We start from the raw sequence: 22970 nt of genomic DNA, 5'->3' as shown, positions 1-22970 counted from the left end.
TTCAAGACACTGCAGAAAAGGGATTAAGTGAAGCTCTTGGATAACCTTGATCTGACTCAAGATTAAGGGGGAAGAAGATTCAAAGGATCGACATAATTGGTTTATGGTTTATCGCTTTGTTATCTTCTTTGTATAAACTGCTTTCAACATTAATGAAAGATTTCCCAATTTCAGTTTGGAATTGGGGGCAGACGTAGTCGTAGCGAGGACGATCGACGAACTGCCTAAACAAATATTGTGTTCTTGTCGCTTTTACCTTTTCATTTACGTTCTGTTCATATTTGGTTATAATAGCAAATTGATCAACGATTGGAGTGTTAAGATTGTGAATTAAGGACTTATATAAACATCACAATCCATCACACATTGAACCACCATCAATTTGATCATTATCACCAAGTGTTTGTGTTTTTGCTTCTTTCACCATTACTGCATTGCAAACGTCGTTCATCATATAAGAAGTTAATTGATTTTCAATAGAGCGACGTATTGATTCTATAGTGTATTCTCTTATCGTTTATCTCAAGCTGGTTAGTGGTTTTAACACATATACAATCGTTTCAATAGTGGTTCGGAATAGACGCAAGTCGATTCAGAATCACTTCCGCTTAAAGTTCAATTAATTCCGCAAAACTGTTTAAGATCTATTCACCCCCCCTCTAGATCCTAAGGCCAGCGTCTAACAAGTGGCATCAAGAGCTCTGGTTTATTCCGTGCTACGTGAAACACTTATTGGAAAGATGGCTTCCGGACCTAAAGGGGCTCACAATAGAGCTCCAGTTTTCAACGGTGAAAACTATGGCTATTGGAAGGATTGTATGTGTGTCCATATCAATGCAATTGATAGGAACATCTGGACAGCTATTGTCAATGGTCCCTTTCAGATCACCATGACAAATGCAGCTGGTGCAGTTGTTCCAAAACCAGAAAATACTTGGGATGCTGAAGATGAAAAGAGATATGCATACGATTGGAAAGCGAGAAACATTCTAATCTCAGCTCTAGGAGTTGATGAATACTATCGCGTTTCCCATTGTAGATCCGCTAAAGCTATGTGGGAAACATTGCAAGTTGCCCACGAGGGAACGGATGATGTCAAACTAGCTAGGATCAATACGTTAACTCAAGAGTTCGAACTCTTCCACATGGAAGATGGTGAATCCATCGAAAACATGCAGAAGAGATTCGTTCACCTGAAAAATCGGTTAAATTCTCTTGATAGACCTGTTTCCAATGCAGTTGCTACTAACAAAATCTTAAGATGCTTGAACAGGAAATGGCAACCCAAGGTTACAGCAATAAAGGAAGCAAATGATCTAAACACCTTAGACATTACCACTCTCTTTGGTAAACTAGAGGAACATGAACAACACCTTAAATGCCTTGACATGCATGAGAAAAGGGCAAAGAAAGAAAAGAACATGGAGAAAGAGGTAGAGAAGAAGTCAATAGCTCTAAAAGCTTCAAGCTCCAAGACCTCAAGACAAGATCTAAAGGATAGTGATACAAGTGATGACGAAGACTCCGATGATGAGGAAATGGGAATGTTTGTGCGAAGATACAACAAATATCTAAAGAAAAATGGAGCAAAACATTCTGACAAAGGCTTGATCAACTATAGAAAGCAATCAAACAAGTTCAAACAAGATGACGACAACAAAGGAAAAATCAAAGGCCTTTGTTTCAATTGTGGGAAAGCCGGTCACTACAAACCGGATTGTCCATACCTTAAGAAGGAAAAAGAGAAGAACCAAAGCAAAGGTCATAACAAATCTAAAAGAGCCTACATAGCATGGGAAAGTGATTCATCTAGTGAAAGCTCATCAAGCGATGAAGAAGAATCAGCAAACCTATGTTTCATGGCTCATCAACACAAGAAAAAGAAAGCTGTAAGTCATCTTAAACCTGAACTCGTAGATAAGGTATCTCATTCTCAACTAAAACTTGCTTTTGAAGAATTACATAGAGATGCAATTAAAGCTTTCAAACTTTTGGCCTCAAATAAGAAAATATTTTCATATCTTGAATCAAAAGTTGAGAAAATCGAAAAGGATATGGAAGCTTTAAAACAATCTATGCTAGACATTCAAAAGGATAAAGTTGAAATAGATCCTACATCATGGTTTGGTTGTGAGACATGTCACATTTGGCAAAAAGAAGTAAGAGATCTAAAAGCCAAGTTAGACAAGGCTCTACAACCAAAAGTGACTTTTGCCGTTGATCCAAATAAGTTCAAAAGATCGTATACTCCTTTATATAGCAAATACACTTTTGTACCAAAAGTATCAACTAACAAAACAACATATTCTCATCATATTAACTGTCATTATTGTTGCAAAAAGGGACATACCATTGAAAAATGCAAATTTAGGAGAATTTTAGTTCCTAAAGGAGTATTTCAATGGTTGCCTAAGTGCAACAAATTGTGTACTCACTACCAAGGACCCAATGAAAATTGGGGACCTCCCTCTCTAAATTAATCTTGCAGGAAAAGTGTCTTGACATTGCCGAAAGGTTGTGGTTCCTTGATAGCGGATGTTCAAGACACATGACTGGAGACCTATCTCTTTTCGTTGAGTTTCAAGCAAAGAAAAAGGGGTATGTCACCTATGGAGATAACAATCGGGGAGCCATACTTGGTAAAGGAAGTGTAGGTAACCCTTCTACCACTACTATAACTGATGTGCTGCTAGTAGAAGGTCTTAAACATAATCTTTTGAGTATAAGTCAATTGTGTGACAAAGATTTTAAAGTAATGTTTACAAATTCTGGCTGCACAATAGAACATACTAAGAAAAGAGACATTATGTTTAAGGGCTTAAGAGTAAACAATATCTACATGCTAAACTTGGATGAGGTATCTAAGTCTAGTACCAAGTGTCTAATTGCTCTAGGCGAAGACTCATGGCTTTGGCATATACGTCTCACCCACATAAATTTTGACTTACTAAATAAAGTTGTCACAAAAGATTTAGTAATCGGCTTACCTAAAATGAAGTTTTCAAAAGATCATCTATGTGATGCTTGTCAAAAGGGAAAGCAAACAAAAATCTCTTTTAAATCAAAAAACGTGGTTTCAGCATCACGCCCTCTTGAACTACTTCACATGGATCTCTTTGGCCCTTCAAGGACTAAAAGCATAGGTGGAAACACCTATGGTTTTGTCATTGTCGATGATTACTCTAGATTTTGTTGGACAATCTTTCTACCTAGTAAGGATCAAACTTTTCCAGCTTTCACACAATTTGCAAGATTATGTCAAAATAAAATGAACAACAAAATAGTTGCAATTCGAAGTGATCACGGTGGAGAGTTTGAAAACTATCTTTTTGAAAAATACTGTGATAAACATGGAATTGAGCATAACTTTTCAGCTCCTAGAACACCTCAACAAAACGGAGTGGTTGAACGTAAAAATCGGGTTCTAGAGGAGCTGGCAAGAACAATGCTGAATGAGGGTAATCTACCCAAGTATTTCTGGGCTGACGCGATTAGCACCGCATGTTATGTTTTGAATAGGATAATAATACGTCCTATACTGAACAAAGCTCCCTATGAATTACTAAAAGGTAGAAAACCAAATGTATCTCATCTCCATGTATTCGGTTGCAAGTGTTTTGTCTTGAACAATGGTAAGGATAATCTTGGTAAATTCGATGCTAAAGCTGATGAGGGCATATTCCTTGGTTACTCACAATCTAGCAAAGCATATCGGGTATATAATAAGAGATTACTTATAGTAGAAGAGTCAGTACACGTGTCTTTTGATGAATCTTATACAAAATATGTCGAGAAAGGTCTTTCGTTTAATGGTGCAGGTCCATCCACTGAAGACATTGTCAAGGATAAGGAAGACGAGAATGAAAGTATTGTAAAGAAAGATGCTGAGAGAGAGAAAGATGAGTCTCACGATGAAAATGAAAATGAAAGCATCTCAAACAATGAAGAACTTCCCAAGGCCTGGACAAATGTGAAAGACCATCCAATTGACAATATAATAGGAGACATCTCAAGGGGCGTTACAACACGCTCAAAGATAAGTAACTTCTGTCATCATTTTGCTTTTGTTTCACAAGTTGAGCCGAAAAACGCTAAGGATGCATTACTTGATGAGCATTGGCTAATGGCCATGCAAGAAGAATTAAACCAATTTAAACGGAATGATGTTTGGGACTTAGTCCCTCATCCGGGAGATCATCAAGTAATAGGCACTAGATGGGTTTTTCGTAACAAACTTGATGAAAACAGCGTTATTACTAGAAACAAAGCTAGATTAGTTGCCCAAGGTTATAATCAAGAGGAAGGTATTGATTATGAAGAGACATACGCTCCTGTAGCACGTCTCGAAGCTATTCGTCTCTTACTTGCTTATGCTTGTTCTAAAGACTTCAAACTATTCCAAATGGATGTTAAAAGTGCCTTTCTAAATGGCTATATAAATGAAGAAGTCTATGTTGCTCAGCCACCCGGCTTTGAGAATTACATGTATCCAACTCATGTCTATAAGCTGAAACGTGCTCTATACGGTCTTAAACAAGCCCCTCGGGCTTGGTACGAACGTTTGAGCAAATTTCTCCTTAGTCAAGGGTACTCTAGGGGTAAAGTTGACACTACTCTCTTTATTAAAAGAAAAGATAAAGATATTCTCTTAGTCCAAATTTATGTAGATGATATTATATTTGGGTCGACTAATGCAAAACTTGTTAAAGACTTTTCTAAGCTTATGCAGAGTGAATTTGAGATGAGTCTCATGGGTGAGCTAAATTTCTTCCTTGGCCTACAAATTAAGCAACTTAGTCATGGAACGTTTGTGAATCAAACTAAATACTGTACGGAGCTGCTCAAAAGATTTGGAATGAGTGAAGCAAAGGAAATTGACACACCTATGGCAACAAATACTAATCTAGACAAAGATGAGAAAGGTAAAGAGGTTGACGTGAAATTATACCGAGGTATGATAGGTTCACTATTGTATCTTACTGCCTCAAGACCAGACATTATGTTTAGTGTGTGTATGTGTGCAAGATATCAATCTTGTCCAAAAGAATCTCACTTAAAAGCTGTCAAAAGAATTCTGCGATACTTACGTGGAACTACTACATATGGCCTATGGTATCCAAAGGGAAATGAGTGCCATTCGGTAGGATTCTCCGATTCAGATTTTGCTGGCTGCAAATCCGATAGAAAAAGCACCAGTGGAACATGTCATCTATTCTCAAATTCATTGATAAGTTGGCATAGCAAGAAACAAGTATCGGTTGCATTATCTACTGCTGAGGCAGAATATGTAGCTGCTGGAAGCTGCTGTGCACAAATACTATGGCTCAAGCAACAACTTCTTGACTTTGGTATTAAGCTTGATCGCATACCTATCACGTGCGACAACACAAGTGCCATAAACTTGAGTAAAAATCCTGTCTTACACTCACGTACCAAGCATATTGAAATAAGACATCACTTTCTACGAGATCATGTAGAGAAAGGAGACGTTACATTTGAACATGTAGAAAGCAAGAAGCAACTAGCTGACATCTTCACCAAACCTCTAGCAACGGAGCAATACTTCAACATTCGTAGGGAATTAGGGATACTCGATATCTCTAATTTGGGCTAATTACGTTTGTTCTCTCTTAATATTATTCCTTTACTTTATATATATTTTTCTGCTAACATTTCTCTTAGCGTAAAGGTAGTTCATCATCAAGCCAGGCGTCATTCCACATTGACTAAAGGCTGCCACTAAAGTTGACACCTACATATTGAGAAAGCGGTAACGTAATTGTTGTTCACTTCCAAAAATATTATTGATACTATAATATGCTATCAATTAACATGCTTATAGTGACTTCATGCATATAACTCTCTTGCTCATATATGTGTCTCATCTTTAATACACCTTTAAACATATTTGGCTCTCATGTTATCACTATCTACCTTTTATCTACTATACTATGAATGCTAGCATTTTATCTATGTTTCTCTCGTTACTCTTCTCTTCTGTTTTTCTTGTATCTCTTTTGATGTTGTCAAAGGGGGAGATAGATGCTGAGTGTACGGGGGAGCTCAGCTGAGTAAATAGATGCTGAGTGTACGGGGGAGCTTTTACCACTTATTGCCAATGCTTCTACTACCGGTTTGCCATCATCAAAAAGGGGGAGTATGTGAATACAAGATCACACTCACAAAGATGTTTTTGATTCATGGCAAACTCAACAAGCATTCAAGCAACAAGGTACAAGCAGAAGAACTCAAAGAAAAGCAAGCTTTGGTCTCTCATAACAGAGCAGGTCGACCTACGATGCACACAGGTCGACTCAACACAAGCAAAATAAGAGGAACTCAGAAAATCAGCAGTTAGGTCGACCTACTTCCAACACAGGTCGACCTAAAATGAAGAAATTTACATATCATTCTGCTAGGTCGACCTACACAACAACTAGGTCGACCTAATCTGAGAAAATTTCCCCAAAACGCATCTGAAGTGGATTCTGGTCGACCTACCTCTTTGATAGGTCGACCTAACTGGGAACAAATGACATCCAAAAGATATACAGCTCTGTTAGGTCGACCCAGCCCTAAATTAGGTCGACCTATCTGATCAAAACTGTCTTCCAAAGGATATGCAGCTCTGTTAGGTCGACCCAGCCCTAAATTAGGTCGACCTATCTGATCAAAACTGTCAAAATTTCTGGTTTTCTCTGCATCAACTGAAAAGCTCTCATATATATTGTCCAAGGTTCAATTATTGAAAACAACACCAACGACTGAAAGATACACAAAGGCTTCTCATCTTCGTTCTTCGTCATCTCCAACACAATTACACATAATCATTCTTGCGTTGAGGGTTAGTGATCGAGTTCGATAACGTCCATGGAACGGAATTGAAGATTCCTAGTGGGTGAAGATTTGTGGGGTTTTTGGTGAATAAAATATGCGGGTTTTGTCCTCCAAGATAGGTGTTTCTTGGGGGTTTTTATCAAGAGGTTTCATCGAGGATCCATCTGAGTGTGAAGATTGAAGAACAAGGGTTCAAGGCAATTCAAGACACTGCAGAAAAGGGATTAAGTGAAGCTCTTGGATAACCTTGATCTGACTCAAGATTAAGGGGGAAGAAGATTCAAAGGATCGACATAATTGGTTTATGGTTTATCGCTTTGTTATCTTCTTTGTATAAACTGCTTTCAACATTAATGAAAGATTTCCCAATTTCAGTTTGGAATTGGGGGCAGACGTAGTCGTAGCGAGGACGATCGACGAACTGCCTAAACAAATATCGTGTTCTTGTCGCTTTTACCTTTTCATTTACATTCTGTTCATATTTGGTTATAATAGCAAATTGATCAACGATTCGAGTGTTAAGATTGTGAATTAAGGACTTATATAAACATCACAATCCATCACACATTGAACCACCATCAATTTGATCATTATCACCAAGTGTTTGTGTTTTTGCTTCTTTCACCATTACTGCATTGCAAACGTCGTTCATCATATAAGAAGTTATTTATTTTCGATAGAGCGACGTATTGATTCTATAGTGTATTCTCTTATCGTTTATCTCAAGCTGGTTAGTGGTTTTAACACATATACAATCGTTTCAATAGTGGTTCGGAATAGACGCGAGTCGATTCAGAATCACTTCCGCTTAAAGTTCAATTAATTCCGCAAAATTGTTTAAGATCTATTCACCCCCCCTCTAGATCCTAAGGCCAGCGTCTAACATTTTTGTATTAATATAAATACTTATAATGAAAGAGGGGTCTCTTTGGAAGTGGTTTTCCTTTAAAAAAACACCTTCCACATCACAAGTGTTCTCTCCGGTTGAAAAGCTCTAAATCAATGACCTGCACCTTATATTGGTTCAAATGTTAGGATTTCCCCATATTCTTGGGTCTATGGAGCAACCTTAACAAGTAAATATCAAAATAAGTTATTTTTACAGCTATGAATGGAAGACAAGTTAAGAATCGTTCTGACTAGAAATTTAGATTACTGTCATATTCACAGCCTTCATTGAAACCAAGCTTCACGTGGCTTGTGATTTCCAACCTGAAAACTTTAGCCATTTCCTATATCAAGAACTTGTCCTAATAAATGCAATCACAAAAGCTTGATCACCACTTCCAGGGTAAATAAACAGGTTTGCATAAATATTAAATACCAAATTGATACAAAAACTATGAAGGTAAAGATACTGTAATAAGGTATTATCTGAATAATAGAACCCATACAAGCGTCCATAGAATAGAGATGGTTATAATCAACTGAATTTAGGGATTATACAGGAGAATCCTAGTACATAATGGAATGTTTATCGCTACTCAACAAAAACTTTTAACTAAAACACTCTGATTTTTTAAATTCAATAACTTATGAATGACACAGTGACCAACTTTTGATCCCTACAAGCACGAAGACATGTAAGGCTTTTTGCGTTTTTTTCATATTCATGCACGCATTTGTTTCATCTCTTATGCATACATAAGCCTTCTCACCCGTTTGCTAAATAAAAATGAGGGCTACCATAGGATGGAATATTTATCTGACATAACAACGTAAAGTTCCGATTGGATGAAATGCATATACCAAAGGTTGTCAGAATTGAGTTTTTACCTTTACTTGTTTTGCATAGGTAAAATCGAAACGTAAAAAAAGCGTAAAATCATAAAGTTTATCTCATGTGAAAATAATATAAAATTTATATACACGATACACAAACCAAATACACCTAAGTGCGCACATGCACGCACGCGCACATATTCAACTTGATTAAATTCATCTCTAGATAATAAAAGTTCTTCAATAATATAACCAATATATGAAAATGAGTAAAAGGAAAAAGCCTGTAAGTCTTAGTGGGCTAAATTATAAAATAAACCTTTTAAAATTTGACTAAAAAAATTAAATCTGGTTAAAGAGTAAAGTCGAACGACTTTAAACTATTTTACACGATTTCACATATTTCAAAGTGATTGAAATCATTAAAATCATCCTAGAATACCATTTTACATAAAAGAGATTTTTACCTTTGATTTAACACGAAGAGTAGACCTAGAAACGTAAAATCTATAGAATTTAGATTTTATATCACAATTTTAACAATCTTGCATATACATTTAGGTATTCGTAATTTTTAGGTGCCGTTGGACAAGTGCCAGCAATCATGTTAAAAGTGTTTGTGTATCTGATCACATGTACGCGAAATTTAAAATCAATTATTAAAATGTAATCTTTTTTAATCTCATATCTCTCCCTTTGAAAAAATCTAAATACTATTTACATACATTCATGGACAATTTTGTATATGCTTCTTGGAAACTCTCGGTAAATTTATTGCCTTCTAAAGGTAGGGTAACTACAAAAATCTTTTAAGAGGTGATTTATTCACCTTGAAATTTGTCAATGTGTCTTAAAAAAACTCGACAAAGGAGTTGGAATCGGTATCAAAATCCAAAAGAGGATTTCCGATCTACAAGTATTAAAAGATTAATTAGTCTTATTCTTAAAAGATATTGTTTGACCAAATATTTAAAATGTCATATATGTTGACAAACCCTATCCCCTAAAAATTTAAGTTGGCTTTGGTTTGGAGAATTAGTTGTGCAAGTTAGGGTGCATAGTAACCTGAAGACAAATAAACTAGCATTAATAAAAGAATATTGAAAAGGAAAATACAAGTAATTTTACACAAATACTACCTACATAACTCTCCCCACCGATAAAGAAATCATTGGTTTTGAAATTAGAAATTTATTGAATCAATGCTTAAGAAAAACAATGTGATCTCTTGCTATAAATCACAATTAGAATGTTAGATTGAATTGTTTTAGTGAGCACAAAACTAATTGATTTGTTAAAATGTTCTTAAATTTATGTTTTTCATGTTTTCTAAAATCATATTCTATTAAACTGAAATCTAAAGTCCATTGCCTATTACAAAATAAACTAGTAGTTTATACCAATAAACTAAAACACAAAACAAATAAATAATCAGAAGTGTTAAAAAATAAATTACTCATAATTTCATCAATCACAAACAAATAATTAGAAGTTTTGGTGAAACAGGAGAAGCCAACTCCAGTAGGAGAATCGAGATAGAGCATGTGGGCTTATATAATTAAAAATCCAAAATCATTTAATAAAAAAGCTCAATCCAGTGAAGTGTTGTGTTTAACATGAAGCTTCTATCAATCTTGTATGGTGATTATTACAGTTTTGAAGTGGTGGTAACAAAAAACTAGTGAAGCTTGTATGAAACTTGTATGGTGAATATGACAGTTTTGAAGTGGCGAACAACATATTATAAAATGTTTAATATTTACATAAAATTACTGATTGCATTAGCTTTATCTTTTTCAAATGTTTAATATTCATCTTACTATATACAACTAACGCCATGAGTCAATGTCCACTTCATTAAAATCACAAAAAATGTATTCAAATAAAAAATATAATGACATATATTTATAAAACAATTTTTGTATTAATATAAATATTTATAATGAAAGAGGGGTCTCTTTGGAAGTGATTTTCCTTTAAAAAAATACCTTCCACATCACAAGTGTTCTCTCCGGTTTAAAAGCTCTAAATCAATGACCTGCACCTTATATTGGTTCAAATGTTAGGATTTCCCCATATTCTTGGGTCTATGGAGCAACCTTAACAAGTAAATATCAAAATAAGTTATTTTTACAACTATGAATGGAAGACAAGATAAAAATCGTTCTGACTAGAAATTTAGATTACTGTCATATTCACAGCCTTCCTTGAAACCAAGCTTCATGTGGCTTGTGATTTCCAACCTGAAAACTTTAGCTATTTCCTATATCAAGAACTTGTCCTAATAAATGCAATCACAAAAGCTTGATCACCACTTCCAGGGTAAATAAACAGGTTTGCATAAATATTAAATACTAAATTGATACTAAAACTTTGAAGGTAAAGATACTGTAATAAGGTATTATCTGAATAATAGAACCCATACAAGCGTCCATAGAATAGAGATGGTTATAATCAACTGAATTTAGGGATTATACAGGAGAACCCTGGTACATAATGGAATGTTTATCACTACTCAACAAAAACTTTTAACTAAAACACTCTAATTTTTTAAATTAAATAACTTACAAATGACACAGTGACCAACTTTTGATCCCTACAAGCACGGCATGTAAGGCTTTTTGCGTTTTTTTCATATTCATGCACGTATTTCTTTCATCTCTTATGCATACATAATCCTTCTCACCCATTTGCTAAATAAAAAATGAGGGATACCATAAGATGGAATATCTATCTGACATAACAACGTAAAGTTCCGATTGGATGAAATGCATATACCCAAGGTTGTCAAAATTGAGTTTTTACCTTGACTTGTTTTGCATAGGTAAAATCGAAACGTAAAAAAAGCGTAAAATCATAAAGTTTATCTCATGTGAAAGTAATATAAAATTTATATACACGATACACAGACCAAATACACCTAAGTGCGCACACGCACGCACGCGCACGTATTCAACTTGATTATATTCATCTCTAGATAATAAAAGTTCTTCAATAATATAACCAATATATGAAAGTGAGTAAAAGGAAAAAGCCTGTAAGTCTTCGTGGGCTAAATTATAAAATAAACTTTTTAAAATTTGACTAAAAAAAATTAAATCTGGTTAAAGGGTAAAGTCGAACGATTTTAAACTATTTTACACGATTTCACAAATTTCAAAGTGATTGAAATTATTAAGTGTTGAATTTTTTAGGTGGAAGAGAGAGAAGATTATGTGGAGTATAAAAAGTGGGAAAAGAGGGTGTTGAATAATTCAACCATTGTTGATAGTTGTCATACCCCAAATTTGACCCACTAAGACTTGTCTCTTCTTATTGGCACATCGTCTAAAGTACGTATGTATTAAAATATATATGTATATAAGTGTGATCAAGATTATTAAATGCATGTATACTTCAATTCAATCTCCTAGGCTTAGCATCCATAAGATGTGAGGTCATTAGATTTTATTAATTAAATGAGGGTATGCAGTGAGTAAAAAGTGTGTATTTAATTGGGTTTATTATTCATAAAATATGAGGCCCAATTTCAAAATTCATAATTATTTTTAAACTTGGTTTTTATAAACTTCCTTGGTTTATTTACAATATTTTGGATTTTTGTAATTATTTGTTTAAAAATATATTAATTTACTTGTAAATTATTTATATTTTTAAAATAATAAATATTTAATTGCATTCATATGCTTTTAATTGGGTTTTTGTTTCAAATAAATAACATAGCACAATTGCTAAGAAATGAGACTTGCAAATAAGAAGTCATAGGTTCGAATCTCATGAGTGAGTACACATTTTCTTTTTACTGCTTACTTACGTAAACCAGCTACATGTGAAAAAAGAGAGGATTGCGTGTGAAAGGTGTAGTAGTGGGGGGCCGCACATTGAGGAACGTGTTGTCATACCCCAAAATTTGCCCCATCTACTTCACTTACAAAGATTCAAAGACTAGGGATCCATTCAAACAACACCCCTAGTCAAGAGCCTCCTAAGGTTAGGGTTTGAAGAGGGATCAATGAGATAAGGCTCCTAATCAAGGATATATGGTTTATAGTGATCTAATCTAAATCCATGGCAAAAGTCAAGGCACTACTCCAAAGGTCACCTGCTCAAACAATCTCAAGATCTACAATCAACTGATTCAAATCCAAAGTCAAGACATGATCCAAACTTCTAACCATTGGTCACACAATAAGTGTGGGGATGTATATCCATCATTTGATCAAAGCTTGATCATGATTCCATTAATAGAAACTCAGAGATGAACAAATATAGAAAGGTTCAAATTAGGGTTTCTTAGGAGAAAGTCAACCCAACTTTGACTGGGCATAACTTTCACATGGAACATCAGAAATTCTCCACTCAAAGCCTATTTTGAAGGAAATTGGATTCTCTACAACTTTGTGTCTCACAAGCCAAGGCCAAAAATGCTTCATTTAAGAGATACAAGGCAAAAGATTACAGGTCATTTTCAGGCATCCTTCAGAAACAGTTTTTTCCCAAAGAGAATATGGTCAAGATAAAAGCTTCAAATGAAAAATATGTTCCAAAGTGGCTTGTAGAGGACCTCTTGAGGTTTCTAAAAAGTATTAGATCTCCCTCATAGCTTAAAAATTGAGTGAGATATGCTTGATCAAAGTTAGGTGATTTTGAAGGACCAAATATGAAAAAGGAGGGTTCAAATTGAGAAATCTTGCAAATGGGCCTATGTTTTTATGGTACAAACTTGATCCACAAGCCATTAGCTTGTCCAAAACAAAAGGGCACGAAATTTAACATTATATTTAATTTAATTTGATTTTTTATTTTATTTTAATGATTTAATTAAGATAAAAATCAATTATTTTGATAAGAGAGATATATTGATTGTTTCCAATCAGTATTTATGACCAAATATATGTTAATTTTCGTGCACAATTAAATGGAAAAGGTTAATGCAAGATTTGGCCAAAAATAGTAGCTTAAGATTCAAGAAACTAAATCAAATATTCAAATATGGCAAGATTGGATTCATTGAGTTGTGGGCTCTCTTTTTTAACCTAATCCACTCTAGTATAAGTAAGGAGCATAAGGGATCGAATGAGGGGTGGAAAATCTGCGGAGAAGAGAACTTGCAAGAACACAAAAATCCTCAAAAAAACTCAAGGGCGGTTTCAGAGAATTAGGGCATCTCAACCCAATCTGAAAGGTGCAAAAGCTTCCTTGGAGTTCCCTGAGTGTGTCTGGATCATCGCGCGACACCAACACCCCCAGAAATCTCTCCATTTAACTCAGGTAGGTCCTTTCGAAAACTTGTTCGATCTGAAGGATTCATGCATTTATATTGAGAACTGATTGCATATTCATGTTTGTTTTGATGTTGTGAACGTGTCTGAATTGTTTGCTTGGTGTTTATGCGCTTTAAACATGATTTGCCATTAGAGGCCGGTTTGAGTTCTAGGTTTTCCGATTTGGGGTTTCTTATTAGGCTTAAAATTAGGGTTAATTGAATATATGAGTGAACTCGCGTGGTTTAGGTGAGACGATTGCAGGGGTCGCGAAAGATTTATATGGATGCATGCCTTAATCGCTATTTTCGTGTTTGATTGGCTACGAGTAAAACCGTAGCAATTTCGTAGCTAAAACATAAGAGTCTTGCAGGTTCTTGGGAAGAAGACAATGACGTGTCTTCACGTTACTGGAACATTTTGAATTTCGCGCCTGATTTATTGTTGCCCATTGTTCTTTATATATATTATATTGGGGACGATTCTTTAACGCGTGTATGCATGTGGCTTGGTGGTTGTGTGAAACGTTGGTGAGGGGGAGGTCATGGGTTCGAGCCTCCCCTCCAACATATTATTTTTCTGAATTTCTAACCAGTTATCCCATGCGCCTCATGCTATAGGCATTACCATGCGCCTGCCAGATCTGGCCATTCAACTCTCCACCCAGCTAGATCCAACGCCCCTGATTGAATTCCCATGACATAAGCCCTATTAAGCAACCACATAGAATCAAAACCTTTAATAAAACTAAATAAATTTTAATTATTAGTTTTATTTTAATTAAAATACTAATTTTTGATATATGTTAATTATATGATAATTATTTTTTTTATAAATAAATATGTAATGATTATATTAAAAAATTTCCAAATTGTTATTCGTGCCGATTAAACCGATTAATCGCTGTGGTTAACAATAAAAATAATTAAAGTACCTTTTTTTTGTTAAAATAAAAATCCAATTAAATTCGATTAAAGGGCTGCAACTATCTTATTGGTTGTGGTGATTAATCTTGCCTCATTGTTTAATTTAATTTGTTATTATTTGTAGTCGTGTTAATCGATTATGAGAGGTAACAATATAAAACGCCAATTAATAAATAATAAAATACAATAAGTTGTTATTAGTGATAATCGAATTAATCGATTTGAATTGGTAACAACGCAAATCCTTAATCTTTTAATTATGGTGATCAAACCTATTGATCATTGCGGTTAATTGTGCCAAATCAGGGTTGTACGCCCAAACCCTAATAATTCTAAAATCCATTCAAATTACAAGACAAAACAAACTGCGATAGGCTAACTAAAAAGCCTCTAAAAAACCATATCAAATCAAATTCAAACTCTAAATGGCGTACAACCCTTCCCGAACTACGTAGACTCTGATCCTCCCTAAGGAGGTACGTAGGCACTTGGCAACAAGGCGAGTCCCCCTCTTCAAAATCTCAATCATGTCATTATAATTTTGTTTGCCACATTTCTTTACAAATCCTGCCATGCAACCCTAATCTTTGAACATTAGCCTTTAGGAAAGGGCTGAGGGTGCCTAACACCTTCCCTCAGCCTGATTATAATAGCTTACCCTAAATCTCTTAACTGCGTAAGGGTTTCCTATTCACCCTTCAGAATAGGTGGCGACTCGAAAGCTGAAATTTTTAGGCAGGTTGCTACAGCTGGCGACTCTGCTGGGGACAACACTTTTAGTGAATTATTATGCTCCTTAAGGCTTGAGAGGGTTTAGGGTTAGGTTTGTGATTTGGTTTGTGGCGCACTGTAGGGATGGCAATTTGCCACAATTAGGGTTTGGGGGAGGTTCATCTTTTAATAAATGTATTATTTGTTTATTTGTTTTATGTTTTTTATCTGCCTGAAAATATCTGCTTTTATTTTTTTTTTATATATATTTGCTCTATTTTTATGTCCGTTAAACCTTAAATGTGGGAGTTAACTTTGAGACCAAAAGGGGACATGAATCGCCTTACGAATCTCACTGATAACTCCACTCGGAGTGGGTTAGGTATTTGGAAAGGTCCGAAACGAAGCTAGACTTTGTGGAGGGCTGGACTGGATACTTAGCTGATCTCTCCGGGAACCTACCCAAAAATTCGAACCTCATGGATAAAATGAGTTGTTCCAAAATCCGAAGAGACGAAAAAGTCTCGGAGGCTACGAACGACCCCATGAGACCTTTTAGAACCCCCATATAAAGGTTGGCTCCCAAGAGCCCCCTACGTCGAACCTATGAACCTGGGTTCTTTGAAATACCATGTTTTTTTGTTGTTTAATTATTTTTTATGTTTGTATTATTTTTTTTTGTTTTGTTGTTATGTGTTTGCATGCGTCATCTAATCATTTGCATTTTTCATCATGTCTTATCCACAAATAAAAATAATAATACACATATATGTATATATATTTGGTAAAATGTATTTTGTTGGTGAATGTGTAGGAAGGATGAGTATGAAGAAGACAATCGTGCACTTTACTGTTTCTACTCCAGACATTAAGAAATTGAAGATCATCAAAGAAAAATTGCCATCCGGTGCTTTGGATAGGTTTGAGATTCGCTATGGTAATATCTTGGATTTGCTAAGGGTAAAAGTGCAAGAAGAAGCTATCACCGCCTTGGTACAATTCTATGATCCGCCTTTGAGGTGTTTTACTTTCCAGGATTTTCAGTTAGCACCTACCATAGAAGAGATGGATGCTATATTGGGTTTCTCAAAATTAAAAAAGGAATTCTATACTGGTGTGGGTAAAGAAGTTGACTTTTCAGATTTAGAGAAAGCTTTGGGAATGACCGCTGCAGAACTAAAAGTTCATTATAAAACTGAGGGAGAAGTGCATGGGTTCAAAAGATCTTATTTAGAAAATCAAGCATTAATGTTTGCTCAAAAGAAACAATGGGACATTTGTGGACATGTGTTAGCTCTCTTGGTTTTTGGTGTTGTTTTATTGCCAAAGAATATTGACTATGTTGATCCTACCGCTATTCATGCTTTTACTTCTTTTAGGCTTTTTGACAAAGATCCAACTCCGACTATCCTCGCTAACATTTACTATGCTATTCATATGAGGTATGAAAGAAAGAGAGGAGTGCTAGTTTGTTGCGTTCATTTGCTTTATTCTTGGTTGACTTCCCATCTCTACAAAGCTAGTTGCTTTATCAAAGAATTAACTAGGAACGATTGGTCTCAAAAATTAAGGGCTCTTAAAGCGGACTCTATTCTATGGTATGCAAGAAAATTAAATTCAGATAAGATCATTTACAAATGCGGAGAATTCAACAATGTGCCATTGATAGGAACTCTTGGTTGTATTAATTATAATCCTAATTTAGCACTACGTCAATTGGGTCATTCCATGGATAAAGAACTTTCCGAGCAACGTACAAAAGAATTGATTTTGCATGATAATGGGAAAGGTGAGCCAAGGACATGTGTAGCGGTAAAAATGTGACTCGACGCGCTTTCGCGCGTTCGAAGTACAACAGAGTCGCCACCGAACTTTATTTATTCCAAGAAGGAAAGGGAAAATATCGATAAAACCCATAAAGAAAAGAAAACGGATAAGATGGTCATCGCAACCAAATTTAGGTTCGGGAGTCGGTTAAGCAAGGGGAAGGTATTAGCACCCCTCACCTCCATCGTACTCGATGGGACCCATTTAGTTATTCTTGATTGATTGTTAGCTTATTATCTACATGCATTATTTATTAGGTTGGAAAGAAGAAAGGAACAAAAAAAGTTTTTTATTATTGTGCTCGCCAAGACGTTTGTATCTTGTGCCTACGTATTCCCTAGTGCAATGGGAAAGTCAGAGCAATCGTAGTTCGGGCGAAGAACCACGAAATGTTTTGTTGATGGATTTTAGCGAGAGGTACTCGATCGCTTTCAAATGGAAATACTACGCGCACATGGATATGATATCACTACAAGAATGGATAACTAAATCAAGATAAGACATGATTTTGGCCATCATCGCATTCGAGTGGAAGATGTTAGATCTTCACATGTGGAAGTATGTTCGTATTGAAATTGAATAAGTGTCTCGTTTTTATGAAAAAAAGTGTTTTAGAATGTAAAAGGGTGTGAATGAATTGAAAGTTTGTTTGTTAGAAATCAAACATTTAAACAAAAGCTTAACGGCCATCGCCTAAATGCTTGAAAGAGAAAATTGTACAAGTACGTACAACCTCCTCGTGGGTGAAGAAGATGATTTGATGAGTTGAAAGACATTTAATTGGATCCAAGTATTTAAACAAAAGCTTAACGGCCATCGCTTAAAATACTTGAAAGAGTGTTTGTTAAATCGGGTTTTTAGAAGTCTTTAATGGAGTTTTAAACATCCAAACAAAGGCTTAACGGCCATCGCCTAAATGTTTAAAGAACAAATTGTACAAGTACGTACAAACTCTTCTTTCCATTATAGATAAAATGATTTGATTAAAAGAAAGTATTTTTGTTAGAAAGGTGAACTAAATCGAGTTTGAGAAATCTTTAATGGAGTTTAAACATTCGAACAATGGCTTAACGGCCATCGCCTAAATGTGTAAAGGACAAATTGTACAAGTACGTACAAACTCTTCTTTCCAAATTAAAACTCAAAACTCGATTCGATTATTAAAAAAAAATTATGTGAAATAGTTTGAAGTTTTTTTATTAAACAAACTTACTTAACTAAAAAAAAGAATTGGATAAACAAAAAAGAGGTGCAATTAATCTACCTTAAAAATCAATTAAATAATAACATAAAAATAAGAGCAAAATAAATTAACTAAAAAAAATAGAAAAAAAAATAATAGGGACGTGGGAGCTGAACTCCCATTTTTTTCTTAACAAGTGAACAACTATTTTAAAAAGAAAAAGCTTTAACTTATTTTTTTCTATAATAAACACAAAAACGTATTAAATTAAATGAAAAACTAATTAACTCTACAAAGGTGGAATAATGATTAATGACTCCCATTTTAGAAAATGATCCACCAATTAAACAACTAATTAAGTGTGATTATTGAGAAATTAAATAAATTAAAATGAAATAAATAAAAAATGGCAAGCCAATACCCTCTCTCCCCTAACCGAATACGTTCTCTCTCACGTCTAAACAAAACACCATGAAGGAGTTTTCGAAGCTCAACTCTCTCATCTCATTCAAGCCATCGATTCGTCTCTCTCACGGTATTCAAACAATCAGTACAAAAATATTAAAAAGACAAACAACAGTAAATCGCAATGCCCAAGCGAAACCCTAAGCCCCAAATCACTTCACTATGATTTTGCAGATTTACATATTGGTAAACTATAAATTGGAACGGAAATCAACAACAACAAATGGGAAGATAAATATAACTCAGGTACGACCTTTACTCTGATGTTGTTATTCACTTACTTCCTCTTCTTATATTTGAGTCTGCGCTGCGATTTCACTTCTGTCTGTTACGAATGTTGCGTTGTGTTCGGTGAGTGAGGTGAAGAGTGAAGTTTTTTGCAGAGGACGTTGTGCTGAGTGCAGGGTATTGGGTGAGGTTGTGTGTTGTTTTACGTTTTCGTTGTGCGTGCGAGTTTATTGTTGCCGGTTTTGTGAGATTGATTTGAGTGAGGTAAGGTTGATGTGAGGGTTGTGGTTCTGCGTCGAAGATAGTTGAAGGTTATGGTGTATGAAAGTTTGCTTGGTGGGAGTTGAGGGTATGGTGTTTGAGAGTGAAGGAGTTTGATTCGGCAGAAGTGTTTTGCAGGGGTTAGAGCGGTTTTTCTTGGTTTGTTTGAGAGGTCATTTTGTGGCCGCCCCCTTTCTCTCTTGCTGAACTGTGTCTTTTATAAGTAAACTGAAAGGAGTTTTAGGGGGAAAATTTTGAATTAGACCCTTGCTTGCTAAGTTTCTTGATGCCAATTTCTGATATGATGTTCTTTCACCTTTTTTATGCAGGTCCTTGCTATGGCTATTTTGGTGAAAGCCTTGGCTTATTGTGCAGCTTGTCTTGGAGCAAAAAGTGGATGCAGAGCATTTGGAGTGTAGTTTGGATAGTGATAGAGCAAAAAACACGGCATGAGGTGTGGCAGAGAGAAAATGCAGCGTGGGAGAGAGGACAAGGATTTCATGTTATTTTTTGTACTATTTTCTTTGTAAAATGAGCTGAAATATTGTTAAATGGGCTGAAGGAAAAAAGAGTAATTGGGCCCAATTCTTAAACAAAAAACTCTCTTTTTGTTATATTTTGTGTATATATTTGATAAAAAGAATAAATAAATAATAATAATATTAAATGATAATAATAATACTAATAAAAAATAAATAATGAAATAAAAACTTAAAATAAATTTAAAATAAAAATAATATTAAAACTAAAAGATTAATCTAAATTAAAGCTAAATTTAAAAATAAAATACATTAAAACTTAAATTATTCTAAACTAATGAGATATTAAAGCTAAAATAAATCTAGACTAAAAATGATATTAAAATAAAAACTAGAAACTAAAACGATATAAAAACATAACTAAATCTAAAACAAATTTAAACTAAAAAATCTAAATTGAACCTAAACCATTTTTTTTTATTATCCTAAAAAATTTAAGTATGCAAAAAATGCGAATGAATGCTACAACAGTCTAATTTTCCTAAGATGTGCAACGATGCCATAATTTGCATGCAGATGGAATGCAATATAATTATATGAAAAAGACTAGGTCAAAAATTGGGGTGCGACAGATGCCCCTATTTAAGTTTCTTCCATTGAAGATGTGAAGAGACTTAAATACAAAGTACACAATTTTTGTCCTTCATATGCAAATGAAATGCAATGCATGAATTTTTTGTTATTTTGAATGCAATATGATATGAGACAGACTCAAATCTCTGTGGGGAACTAGCGCCACAAGAAATTAACAATTGATGGAGAAACTTGGAAAACAGGGATAAAACTCTGGATAGTAAGAACGTCTAAGGGTGGCATTAGACGATACCTATAATCCGATAAATTTGAGAGTGACATTGAATGATTATGACATCCGATAACAGGCTTTGGATGGGAATAAAAAATTATGACACTCGATAACAGGCTTCGGATGGCAATGAAAGATCATGATATCCAATAACAGGCTTTGGACGACAATGAAGGGTTATGACATCTGATAACAGGCTTCAGATGGCAATGACATCCGATAACAGGCTTTGGATGACAAAGGAGATTTATGACATCTGATAACAGGCTTCAGATGGCAATGAAAGATTATGACATCCGATAACAGGTTTTGGATGACAATGAAGATTTATGACATCTGATAACAGGCCTCAGATGGCAATGAAGGATTATGACATCCAATAACAGGCTTTGGATGGCAATGAAAAACTACGACATCCGATAACAAGCTTCGGATGACAATGAAAGATTATGACATCCGATAACACGCTTTGGATGGCAATGAAGATTATGAATCCAATGACTAGCTTTGGGTGAAAGGACAAACAATGTTTTGGTAGATGCCAAGTAAGTTGGGCTTTGATCTCAAGGTAATGATGTAAATGAGTATGAATTTTGTTTAGATGCATGATTTATGAATGATCAATGCAATGCAATTGATTATGACAACTGAGATAGACTCTTTTGTGAGGGTAGATTGGGATTCTGATTCCTCAACACAAGAATATTGCCTAATCTGCTTTCGTCACACTGACGATCCTTTTGAGAATGACTGATGAATTGCTTGGGGATTGCTGAAGAAGAATGCCCCTGATTGGCTGATTGTTATCTGATCCTGGCTTCAGTTTCTTGAAATGAATGTTGGTAATTCTTGCCCCTAGTATAACTTTTGAATAACAAGATCTTGAAGTAACTTGCCCCTGATAGGATCACTGATCAAGTCTCTTGAGTTTGAAACTTCCTTGAAAGATGAGTACTTGCAAATAAAATGTTTATTCGAAATGGTAAATTTAAAGCAATGCTCAAAGCATATTTTGAAATCAAAGTCATTGTAGGAAATGTTATTGATGTAGAGAAAAATGAATCAAAGGTCCAAACACAGTTGTCTAGACATTCAAATTGATGGATAAAGCAAAAGGTATGGTAAAACAAACGATTTGCAAAGATCTTTAGGAGTCAGGTTAACGCAACCTTGTCATAGTATGCTTTCAAAATAAACCTTGCTTCAATTAGGTCTTTTGAAGGTTGTAACGTGGCTTGGTTCACGGTTATAGAAACAAAGGAAATGGGCCCAAAGTATATTTGTACCCACCCAATTCTTCGTGATGAACTTCAATCCTATGCTCAGTTAATTCAAATTACGCATTCAGGCTCCAAGAGACTTTGGAATTGCACCTATGATAATGTGATGGTTTAAAGACCAAGGAAATCTTTGAGATGGCAGTCACTTCTTCCTTTTGATGGTCACAACGCTTTGTTGTTGTTCAGGGAATTTATTGACTTCTTTTTTTTATTTATATCCCTAACTTTTGCCTGAACTGTTTCTTTTTGAGATTACAGTCCGCGGGATGCCCCAGTTTTGCCTAAGTCTCCTTCGTAGGTTTTGACTTAGTGGGCTTTTTTTTTGTTTTTTTTTTTGAAATATTGGAAAAAGAGTGACTGCCTTGATAACGATTAATGATAACCATCTAGGTCACCATTGATTGAATCCCTTATTGGAAGATGTACTTAATGATTATCTTGAAATTGGATGCATAAGCAAATTAACTGAGAACTACCCTGCCCCAGGTTAAAATTGCGGGTTTTCATATAGAAAGAAATACCAACTTCTAGGCTCAAAGGGGTTGACGAGGGATTAACTTCCTTATTTCTCCAGTGTTTGGGAATGGAAACAATGCCTGTACATCATCAGCAAAGTTTTATTTGAAAGCATACAATTCAACAACTTGGGTATTTTGTTCTCATCATCCTCCCTCCAATCTTTGCATAAAAGAAAAGTTTGATAAAGAAAGTGAACATGAAATATATATGTTTTTGTTTTTTTTTTTTTTTTTTTTTTTTTTTTTGAAAGATAAAACATAAAGATAAACACAGTGGATTGAATTGAATCAAAATTACGCAATGCTCATTTCATTAACATTAAACAATTAAGAACAAACATAATTCAAATGCAGTACACAAGATAAAATAAGGAAATTGCAAACAGAAGGAAACTAGGCTTAGT

This window comes from Vicia villosa, linkage group LG4, assembly GCF_029867415.1.
Source record: "Vicia villosa cultivar HV-30 ecotype Madison, WI linkage group LG4, Vvil1.0, whole genome shotgun sequence".
Taxonomy (NCBI): Eukaryota; Viridiplantae; Streptophyta; class Magnoliopsida; order Fabales; family Fabaceae; genus Vicia; species Vicia villosa.
Note: the sequence above shows the minus strand (reverse complement) of the source record.